Source organism: Coregonus clupeaformis, chromosome 1 (genome assembly GCF_020615455.1).
Source record: "Coregonus clupeaformis isolate EN_2021a chromosome 1, ASM2061545v1, whole genome shotgun sequence".
Lineage (NCBI taxonomy): Eukaryota > Metazoa > Chordata > Actinopteri > Salmoniformes > Salmonidae > Coregonus > Coregonus clupeaformis.
In genome coordinates, this window is record NC_059192.1 from 50,152,418 (window position 1) to 50,163,485 (window position 11,068).

Consider the following 11,068-nt stretch of genomic DNA (forward strand, 5'->3'; position numbering starts at 1 on the left):
ACATAACAAAATGTATGCACTGTACTTACATTTTGAAGGTGCACAAATTAAATGATCAAAGATTATAAATGCAACAGCACTTCATGATTACGACTGAGGGCTTTTGCCAAGTAAACTCTGTCCATACCACATTATAGAAATGCCCAAAATGCCCTCCCTCCCACCTAATTCTGATCTGGAACACAGACACCACCTAGAAATATTCCTCCTTGATGTCTCTTGAGCCCGCCCTCTCACTATATATGTATAGATGTGGATCTTAGTCCCCCCTGTTAAAACCTCTACTCTTAGACCAACAAGTAAAAGCCACATATCAAGGAACTGGTAACATTGTTCTGTAAAGTACTGTACCGCCGCCAGTTACTGAGGTCTTATGAGGTAACTGTGTTCCCTCCAGAGCGAGATGAGTCACCAGATCCCGGTATAAAAGGCTCTCCACATACTATATCCAACACGCTGGAGGCTTTCTGCTGCACTCCTGGTCCCTGAATAATTCAACGCCATTTTCTTCAGTGTAACGTAACGGACCGGGACCTAGGACTGAGGGCTCCCAAATCCACACGGTTCACATCACTCCACGCTACACTTTTTTTTAAACCACCTTTTCTTTTGCTTACGGTCTGCTTATTGGTATTTTTCATTATGTATAAATAAACTGTTAATAACCCATAATTAATAGAGTTGTAACAAACCTTGGCTAAATTATTCATGTTTTATTACCCTCAGAAATAGGTCTCTAATACTTCAAAAGGAGGAAGGGTAGTCTGTCATGGTCTTGAACATGGAAATGTACGTTTTTAATATTTCATGGGCTCCTCAGATGTGCTGTGGACAAGGTTTTGTGCAAATACAAAACGGAAATAAAAAAAGAGGATAAAATGTGCAGGCTCTAATGTACTCAGCAGTATAAATAGGCATTTATATCTGGTCTCCTGCAACTTTAATGACTCCTCTTTCAGGAATATAATTGAACACATCTGACGATGCGTCACTTCTTTGATCCAAGGTCACCTTCCCAAGATGCTCCACTCAAGTGGAGCTTTTTAAATTTAGTCTGAGAAATGTTGAAAAATGTCAGCTTCATCACTAATTTTATCTGATGTGGTGGAATAAACATACTGGTCATGACGATAATCCCTCTGTGACGGTGACCTTTAACAGGTAGCTAGCTCAGTTATTTTTACTGTGTAGGTTTTAGTCTGAGCATGATTTAAACAGCCAGCCAGTTGTTCATAGGAGCCTTGTCTCCATTGTGACAATATTGACATAGCGCCAGGAGTTTATTCAAAATATTGATCATCTGCAAGAATATTTGACTAACTGGAGTGTAAAGTATTACATTATGCAATTAGAAAACCCTGGCTCTACATATGAATACAGAGGCAGGGTTTACAGTGTAATATCCCACACAGGCAGAGTAATCATACAATCTGAGCTTGATGACAAAGCCAGTCCCTGCCCAAGGGCGGTGTCATTGCAATGAGATGGTTCAGGAATACTAATAAAGATGCTGTCACTGTCTTCTCACATCAATATATGCCTCCATTGTTGTTTATTATTTATATCTTATCTTATTCATGTCTACATTTATGGTGTTCAGTCGTTGAATTCTCCCATTGACATGAATGAAATGCTTGTTATATGCTCTCAGAAACACATGCCTAATAAAGCACTTTATTTTATTTGGCTGCAGGTGAATTTTTAAGTATATGAAATTATGTATCCAGTGTTTGTGTGATTGTGCTTAATGGGGATAAATACTGGTATACCTATAACTTTTTTATTCTAGGGTACCTGATGTATGCCATTACGAGGAGACTGTTGTAGGGTCCCAAATCCAGATTACTGAGTTAAGAGTGGCAATCTGACTATTCTCGCATACTGAGAAAAGTGGGCTCCGTTATGTTTGTTTTCTTTGGTTGCATATTCATCACACTCCCGATTATTTCATGGCTTTGTAGATTTCATTTGTTTTGTATGTAAGCTTTTAAAAATGTTCTCCCTGTTAAAAAATTACTTCAAAGACAAAATTATACAAAAAAGACTGTTAAACCTGTACTAATTTTATTTTCTGAATTTGTAAACTGATGTATATTTTAAAACAAATAAAATATTTTAAACTTTACTTTTGTGGTCTGGTTATGTTAATTTAAGCAATGTTATGTCAACATTTTTACTTTAAACGATATGATGTGCCACTTTTCCCTTCCCTTGTAAGATTAGAACTCTTACCCAAGAGTGCCCCCTACTGATAATAACTGTCATCCTGGACTTGCAATTGAGGAACACTTTCAAATTGTTAGTCCGGTTGGAGGTTGAGTTTTCCCCCCAATGATTAACTGATATGAATACAAACATAAAAACCTAAAGACTTTACCCTCCTGTGATATGTGTGAATGATTTAGACGTGTCATTTGGTAAACGCTCAAAGGTTCTCACAGAATGGTAAAACCTAGGTGATTAGAGCTCCATCAAAAGAATAAGATCTGGTTTCAGCTCAAATTAGATTTCCATGGCTCAAACGATGCCTTCATTGTCTGAGAAAGAGGACCGCGATTAAAAAGGAACCCTAATTGAATTAAATGCCTGTATTAGAGAGGAGATTCTTCACGTCACAGAGGCATCTGATTGCATAGCAGACAATCTTATCTTTGCCAGTATTGCAGCTTTCATGTTTGGTATGGTGCAGCAGTGAACCAGCCTGCCTCCCTGTGGGCATTCTGTCCTCCTCTTTATAGGAATCTCTTTGTATGGCATCCAATGAAGTTGACTGCAACAGGGTCAGCAATCTGCTTATGAACAATACGTTTGTAAGTAGCCTACTTACAGTTACTGTCAGTCCGTCACATTGACATGATAATCAACATTGAAACTAATGGCTGTGCCCTTGATGACAATTTTATCATGCCACCAGATGTAGGGACCCTTGGAGCACATGTCCTGCGAGGGGTTGCATATAGTGATACGATGATACACTGGAAAACAGGCTTCTGTTTGTCACGGTCACTTACCAACTTGGAAAATTGATCCGAGATGTCCATTAATTATGGATATCTGTTTCCACTCATATTATTTCGCTGTCCTGGCTGCTCTCCTACGGAAATGGAGCACTTTTCATTTATGCTACCCAACATCAGAAACCTGCCTCACTGTATTACTCAGTAGATCAGTGATAGTTAAGATAACATTAGTGTCCTTGGGAACTGATTACCAACCAAACTGAATGTGAATTGTAGAGAGTGATTGGTTTATGCTTACATGAGAATGTGCTGTTCTGGAATGTGCATCGAAATGAATGGCCTCTAATTCCTGCTCTCTATTTCTCTTTCATGCAGAGATTCATGCCTCAATCTCGACGTGTTGTACCCTCAGTCCACAACATCACAAAGAAAACAGATGTGTTAAGACATCAAAGATAACAAATAATATTACATTTACATTTTAGTCATTTAGCAGACGCTCTTATCCAGAGCGACTTACATATTCTATAGAATGTCATAATAATGTAGTTAATGTTAAGGTTAGTGCTATGTCCATAACATCACTAAACACACTGGAGAGAGACATTAAGATGTATTGATGTCAAGTTTTGCAAGAAACCTCAATAGAATTTCATAACTAACATGGGCCAGGTTAGAAATGCATGTAGGCACAAGGGGCTCAAGCAAGGGGATTTGATGGGGATAATGGCTGTCCTAGTAAACACCACTTAATCAGCTTTGACTGAGGGCTGTGGGGATGATGAGGGTGGGGTCAATGTATTATATAGGGTGATGAATGATAACACTGCTGCATTGTCATGGTGTGATGGTGCTGATTTACCATATGCTCTCATGCTCCGTTACAGTGCCTTGCAAAAGTATTCATCCCCCTATTTTGTTGCATTACAACCTGTAATTTAAATGGATTTTTATTTGGATTTCATGTAATGGACATACACAAAATAGTTCAAATTGGTGAAGTGAAATGAAAAACATAACATAATAATTCTAAAAAATAAATAACGGAAAAGTGGTGCATGCATATGTATTCACCCCCTTTGTTATGAAGCCCCTAAATAAGATCTGGTGCAATTACCTTCAGAAGTCACATAATTAGTTAAATAAAGTCCACCTTTGTGCAATCTAAGTGTCACATGATCTCAGTATATACAGTGGGGAGAACAAGTATTTGATACACTGCCGATTTTGCAGGTTTTCCTACATACAAAGCATGTAGAGGTCTGTCATTTTTATCATAGGTACACTTCAACTGTGAGAGACGGAATGTAAAACAAAAATCCAGAAAATCACATTGTATGATTTTTAAGTAATTAATTTGCATTTTATTGCATGACATAAGTATTTGATCACCTACCAACCAGTAAGAATTCCGGCTCTCACAGATCTGTTCGTTTTTCTTTAAGAAGCCCTCCTGTTCTCCACTCATTACCTGTATTAACTGCACCTGTTTGAACTCGTTACCTGTATAAAAGACACCTGTCCACACACTCAATCAAACAGACTCCAACCTCTCCACAATGGCCAAGACCAGAGAGCTGTGTAAGGACATCAGGGATAAAATTGTAGACCTGCACAAGGCTGGGATGGGCTACAGGACAATAGGCAAGCAGCTTGGTGAGAAGGCAACAACTGTTGGCGCAATTATTAGAAAATAGAAGAAGTTCAAGATGACGGTCAATCACCCTTGGTCTGGGGCTCCATGCAAGATCTCACCTCGTGGGGCATTAATGATCATGAGGAAGGTGAGGGATCAGCCCAGAACTACACAGCAGGACCTGGTCAATGACCTGAAGAGAGCTGGGACCACAGTCTCAAAGAAAACCATTAGTAACACACTACGCCGTCATGGATTAAAATCCTGCAGCGTACGCAAGATCCCCCTGCTCAAGCCAGCGCATGTCCAGGCCCGTCTGAAGTTTGCCAATGACCATCTGGATGATCCAGAGGAGGAATGGGAGAAGGTCATGTGGTCTGATGAGACAAAATTGAGCTTTTTGGTCTAAACTCCACTCGCCGTGTTTGGAGGAAGAAGAAGGATGAGTACAACCCCAAGAACACCATCCCAACCTTGAAGCATGGAGGTGGAAACATCATTCTTTGGGGATGCTTTTCTGTAAAGGGGACAGGACGACTGCACCGTATTGAGGGGAGGATGGATGGCGCCATGTATCGCGAGATCTTGGCCAACAACCTCCTTCCCTCAGTAAGAGCATTGAAGATGGGTCGTGGCTGGGTCTTCCAGCATGTCAACGACCCAAAACACACAGCCAGGGCAACTAAGGAGTGTCTCCGTAAGAAGCATCTCAAGGTCCTGGAGTGGCCTAGCCAGTCTCCAGACCTGAACCCAATAGAACATCTTTGGAGGGATCTGAAAGTCTGTATTGCCCAGCGACAGCCCCGAAACCTGAAGGATCTGGATAAGGTCTGTATGGAGGAGTGGGCCAAAATCCCTGCTGCAGTGTGTGCAAACCTGGTCAAGACCTACAGGAAATGTATGATCTCTGTAAATGCAAACAAAGGTTTCTGTACCAAATATTAAGTTCTGCTTTTCTGATGTATCAAATACTTATGTCATGCAATAAAATGCATATGAATTACCTAAAAATCATACAATGTGATTTTCTGGATTTTTGTTTTAGATTCCGTCTCTCACAGTTGAAGTGTGCCTATGATTAAAATTACAGACCTCTACATGCTTTGTAAGTAGGAAAACCTGCAAAATCGGCAGTGTATCAAATACTTGTTCTCCCCACTGTATACACCTGTTCTGAAAGGCCCCAGAGTCTGCAACACCACTAAGCAAGGGGCACCACCAAGCAAGCAGCACCATGAAGACCAAGGAGCTCTCCAAACAGGTCAGGGACAAAGTTGTGGAGAAGTACAGATCAGGGTTGGGTTATAAAAAAATATCAGAATCTTTGAACATCCCACGGAGCACCATTAAATCCATTATTTAAAAAATGGAAAGAATATGGCACCACAACAAACCTACCAAGAGCGGGCCGCCCACCAAAACTCACGAACCAGGCAAGGAGGGCATTAATCAGAGAGGTAACAAAGAGACCAAAGATAACCCTGAAGGAGCTGTAAAGCTCCACAGCGGAGATTGGAGTATCTGTCCATAGGACCACTTTAAGCCGTACACTCCACAGAGCTGGGCTTTACGGAAGAGTGGCCAGAAAAAAGCCATTGCTTAAAGAAAAAAATAAGCAAACACGTTTGGTGTTCGCCAAAAGCCATGTGGGAGACTACCCAAACATATGGAAGAAGGTACTCTGGTCAGATGAGACTCAAATTGAGCTTTTTGGCCATCAATGTTATGATTTAACTGGATAGAACCCAAATGCAGACAAGTACACCAAGCCAGAGAAGTTTTAACAGGTTTATTATAATGTTCAATAGTCCAGGTTTCCAATAAATGGGGAAGAGCAAGTCCAGGTTACAGGGAGGGTACAGATCCAGGTCAGGGCAGGTGTGGTACCGTAATGTCCTAGTGTCCGTGGTGAGTCCAAAGGAGAGGCCCGATAGTGGAGAGCAGGACGGTGGTGGCAGGAGTGAAGCGGAGGCAGGAGTCAGGTTCCAAATATCTGTGGCACAGGAGAAAAAGTAAATAAACAGTCCAAAAAACACAAGAGCGAAAACAGACAGGTTGAGTCGGCAGCGAGACTAACATGGTTGTCTTGACTATGATCTGACGATGAGTGGAAAGTTTGACCGGGTCTTAAAGGCTGAGGTGATTATGGTGAATGAGCTGCAGCTGGAACCCTGACTCCCGCACACCAGACTTCACTCCTGCAATCAAGGACAGACAGAGGGGAGGGGGAGAGCAGAGAGAGAGCTACCTAGCAGCAGTAGGCCTAACAGTACCCCCCTCTACGGACGCCCCCTGGCGGCCGACAGGGTTTATCAGGATGTAACCTATGAAACTCACGAACCAGAGCAGGATCCACAATGAAGCTCCTGGGCACCCAGGAACGTTCCTCAGGACCATAACCCTCCCAATCCACCAGGTACTGGAAACCACGACCCGGCGGCGAACATCCAGAAGTCGCCGGACAGTGTAGACCGGACCCCCACCCACGATCTTGGGCGGAGGAGGGGGACGAGAGGGCGGGCACAAAGGGCTAACCGACACAGGCTTAATCTGGGAAACATGAAAGGTGGAATGAACCCGTAGGGAGGCAGGAAGCTGTAGCTTAACCGCGCAGGGGTTAACAATAGACAGTATCTTGAACGGTCCTATAAAACGAGGCGCCATCTTCTTCGACTCCACCTTCAATGGAAGGTCCCGTGACTTCAGCCATACCTCTTGACCAGGAGAGTAACCGGGAGCCTGGGACCGGTGACGGTTGGCTTGCCTCTGCATGTACGCCTGAAGCTCGGGACAGAGCTACCCTGGCCTTCCTCCAGACCTTGAAGCAGCGGCGCATGTGGGACTGCACCGAGGGTACCGCAAGTTCCCTCTCTTGGGAAGGGAACAGGGAGGTTGATAACCCAGAGCACACAGAAAAGGAGACAAACCAGAGGAAGCGTTAGTCAAGGTGTTATGAGCATATTCCACCCAGGGGAGCATGGAGCTCCATGACCCAGGGTTAGACCCAGTGACACAGCGAAGTGCGGTCTCCATCTCCTGGTTCGCTCTCTCGGCTTGCCCGTTGGTCTGGGGGTGATATCCAGAGGACAGGCTGGATGTAATGCCCAAAGCTTTACAGAAAGCTTTCCACACCTGGGAGACAAACTGGGGACCCCTGTCAGAGACAATATCCGTGGGTAGACCATGAGAGCGGAACACATGTTCAACAAAATATCAGCCGTCTCTGGCAGTGGGCAGTTTAGGTAGGGCCAAAAAATGAGCCGAACTTAGAAAAACGATCAATCACCATAAGAATGACAGTCTTACCAGATGAGGGGGAAGTCCAGTGACAAAATCCATAGCGATATGCGACCAGGGCCGGCTGGGTATAGGTAGAGGTCGTAGATGACCAGCGCTGGCCTGGGTGGAGTTTTTACTTCGTGCACATACCGTACAAGCAGCAATGAAGGCTCGAGTGTCCGCCTCCATCGTGGCCCACCAGAACTTCCGTCGCACAAAGTCAAGGGTCCGCGAAACTCCAGGGTGACAGGTAAGGGGAGACGAGTGAGCCCACTGAAGTACCTGGGAGCGAGCAGACTCAGGGACAAACATCCGGTTAGGAGGACCCCTCCCAGGGTCAGCTTGATGATGTTGAGCCTGTCTAACAATCCCCTCGATGTCACATGTGATGACTGCAATACTGCAGGTAGGAGGCAAAATGGGTTCAGGGGTTACTACCAGTATCAACAGCCGAATGAACACGAGACAGGGCGTCAGGCTTGACGTTGCGTGACCCAGGACGGTAAGACAGAGAAAAATTGAATCTCCCAAAAAATAGTGCCCACCTGGCTTGACGGGGGTTGAGCTGCTTCGCTGACTGGAGGTAAGCCAGATTCTTATGATCCGTCCAAACGATGAAGGGTTGTTCGCCCCCTCCAACCAATGTCGCCACTCCTCGAGAGCCAGCTTAACGGCGAGCAGTTCACGATTTCCAACATCATAATTCCTCTCTGCCTGAGAAAGTTTCCTTGAGAGAAAAGCACAGGGATGCAGTTTGTTATCTTCAGGAGAACGTTGTGACAACACTGCACCTACCCCAGTGTCGGATGCATCCACCTCCACGACAAACTGGCGGTCGGGGTCGGCTGCATCAGAATGGGAGCCGAGGCGAGCGATGTTTCAGTTCTTCGAACGCTGATTCGGCCCCTTCATTCCAAGCGAACGGTCGTGAGATGGAGGTGAGAGCGGTGAGTGGCGCCGCAATGCGGCTGTAGTCCTTGATGAACCTCCTATAGAAGTTCGCAAACCCCAGGAATCGTTGAAGTTGTTTTGCGGGTAGAGGGAGCTGGCCAGTCCGTGACAGCAGAGATCTTAGCTGGGTCCATCCGCAGCTCCCCCTGAGCTATGATGTAACCCAAAAAAGAGGTCTCAGACACATGAAATTCACATTTCTCCATCTTCACAAACAGTTTGTTCTCCAACAACCTTTGCAACACCTGGCGCACATGCAGTTCATGTTCCTGGGAGGACTCTGAGAAAATCAAGATATCATCCAGATAGACAAAAACAAACCGATTCAACATGTCCCGAAGGACATCATTGACTAGTGCCTGAAAAACAGCAGGGGCATTAGACAACCCAAAAGGCATAACCCGATACTCAAAATGTCCCAAGGGTGTGTTGAAGGCAGTCTTCCATTCATCACCCCTTTACGAATGCGCACCAGGTGATACGCATTTCGTAGATCCAGTTTCGTAAAGATGGTAGCACCATGAAGGAGGGGAAAAGCAGAATTAATCAAAGGCAGAGAATACTTGTTCTTAATGGTGATGTTGTTAAGTCCACGGTAATCAATACAGGGTCTGAGGGTCTTATCCTTTTTAGCAACAAAAAGAATCCCGCTCCTACAGGTGACGAGGAAGGACGCATAATACCTGCCGCCAAGGAGTCCCGAATGTAGTTCTCCATAGCCTCCGTCTCCGGCCGGGAGAGATTGTACAGGCGACTGCTGGGGAGCGGGGCTCCTGGCTGGAGGTCAATGGCGCAGTCGTAAGGCCGGTGAGGAGGAAGAGAAGTAGCTCTGTGTTTGCAGAAAACGGATGCCAGGTCATGATACACGTCAGGAACAGCAGAAAGATCCATGGACTCCAGTGGAGGTTGAGGCACAGTACTGGCAGGAGTCTGAGCAGAACACAAACAATTCACATGACAAAATGTGCTCCATGAAACAATGCTACCTGTCACCCAATCAATGTGTGGATTGTGTTTTATGAGCCAGGGGATACCAAGGACCAGGGGAGTCTGTGGGCAGTCGATAATATGGAATTGAATGTTCTCCTGATGATTTCCCGACACTCTAAGACAAACAGGAACAGTCTGATGGGTAATGCGGGTCAACAATTGTCCATTTAGACCCTTAGCCTGCAGCGGACAGTCCATAGGAACAGTCTCCAAATCCATTTGTTGAGCCCACTCTCTATCCAAAAAGCTTTAGTCGGCACCAGAGTCAATCAGCGCACTAACAGAGAAATTCTGGGACTGCCACTGGAGGGATGCCTGGAGCAGAATGCGGGGAGAAGAGGAAGAATCCGCTGCTCGGCTCACCAAAACTTCTCCCATAAATGATGAGCCGGCCCTTTTCCCGGACGAACTGGGCAGGAAGGAACGAAATGACCAGCTTCTCCACAATACAGGCAGACCCGAGCCTGAATACGACGTGCACGCTCCTCTGAGGACAACCGTGCACGACCCACCTCCATGGCTTCGGGTTCAGTGCTCCTCGTATCGACTCGGGAAGACACGGCTCTCTCCGTAGGGACGATGCAGGGAGGAGTTTGTTGATGACAGACAGGTTGCTTGGAACTAACACTCCTCTCCCGGCGGCGCTCCCGAATCCGATTATCCAACCTGATAGTGAGTGAAATAAGATTATCCAGCGTAGGCGATTCATCATATGACACCAATTCATCTTTTAAAGTCTCAGACAAAGCATTGATGAACACTCCTTGTAATGCCTCGTCATTCCAACCACTCACTGCTGCTAAAGTCCGAAACTCCACTGCCATCTCCGCCACACTACGAGCCCCCTGCCGAAGAGAAAACAACCGTTTCGCAGCCTCCTTGCCTCGTACGGGGTGGTCAAAAACCTTCCTCATCTCCGTGGTGAAGGCCACGTAAGCGTTGCAAATGTCCGACTGACTCTCCCAGACCGCGGATCCCCAGGCACGAGCGGAACCGCTAGTAGAGTTGATAAGGTATGCAATACGGGCTCTTTCTGAGGCGTAGGTGAGGGGCTGTTGTTCAAACACTAACGAGCATTGAGTCAAAAAATCGCCACAGGTTCCCATGTTCCCGTCATAGCGCTCTGGAGCAGGAACAAAAGGCTCTCTGATCTGGGCTGAAGGGGTAGTAAGGGCAGACACTTGATTGGTGAGTAATTGAACCTGATTAAGCAGCACCTGACTGTCCTCAGCAATCGTCTTAAACAGGGTAT